The sequence below is a fragment of the Acyrthosiphon pisum genome, chromosome A2 (assembly GCF_005508785.2).
Source record: "Acyrthosiphon pisum isolate AL4f chromosome A2, pea_aphid_22Mar2018_4r6ur, whole genome shotgun sequence".
In the NCBI taxonomy this organism is placed as follows: domain Eukaryota; kingdom Metazoa; phylum Arthropoda; class Insecta; order Hemiptera; family Aphididae; genus Acyrthosiphon; species Acyrthosiphon pisum.
In genome coordinates this window covers 22,421,555-22,422,649 of record NC_042495.1, presented here as the reverse complement: position 1 = coordinate 22,422,649, position 1,095 = coordinate 22,421,555, and positions in this window count along the sequence as shown.

Genomic DNA, 1,095 nt, shown 5'->3' with positions numbered 1-1,095 from the left:
CATATACAGTAGACAGGATGGCCCAAGTAGCAAGAGCAGCAGTATTGTGAGTAATTAATTAAAGTAGGAATATAAATAAATAGCATATAAAAATTGTAGCTTTGGAGTGCACGTCTCACGTTGGGTTTTACTTCTTAAAACCAGCGTTAATTTTAAATATTAATTGGTGAAGGTGTAATATTTAAATAAAAAAATAAATAAATAACAAGCTTGTTAGGGAAAATATATAATTTTTGTGAAGGCAGACTGACCTAGGTATTTTATTTTTTTTTGTGATAGACAGTGGTAGACTGGTCTAAGTTTTTTTTATGGTAGGCAGCGGAAGAGTGACCTAAGATTTTTTATGGTGAATAGACAGCAAGGGACTGATCTAATGATAAATAGTGATTATTAAGAATAAATAGTGATAGACAGCGGTATAGGCTGATCTGAAAATAAATGCACGCGCGTAGCAATTGAATGATATATTGAAATATTTGATGAATACATTTTGAGATGAAATAAAAGTGAATAATTGATGAATAAATGTTGAATTGAAATAAAGGTAATTGAATTGAATTAAATTGAATGATAAATAATTGTTGAAAGAGAAATAAGTTGATATATTGATGAAAATAGATTTTGTTTTGAATTAAAAGGCAGTAAAGGACCTTATTGAATAAAAATAGTTGACGTCAAATTTGTGAAAAAAAAAAGTAATTGTAGGGCTAGCCTAGAATAAGTATAGTAATAAGATATATTAAAAATAATAATTTTTGTGTGATAAATTAAAGTCGTTAAAAATATTAAATTCGTTTAAATTAAAAAAAAAAAAATAAGCAGTTGAATATTGTTATAAGATTGCTGGCCTAGCTACCCAGTAATAGTTTAATAATATTCAAACGCGTTTTTACTCGTAAAAAGATCGCGGCGACGAACAAAAGTCGTAATAGTTTATAAAAACTGTGTAAAATACGTATCACCGCTATATAGTGAGAGTGTGTTAGTGAATATACACTACGGCACGGAGAATAAAAAATACGAGCGTACAGTGTGTGTGTGTGTGTGTGTAAACGCGTGCTATATACGACGCGATATACGTAAATAAATACGTAC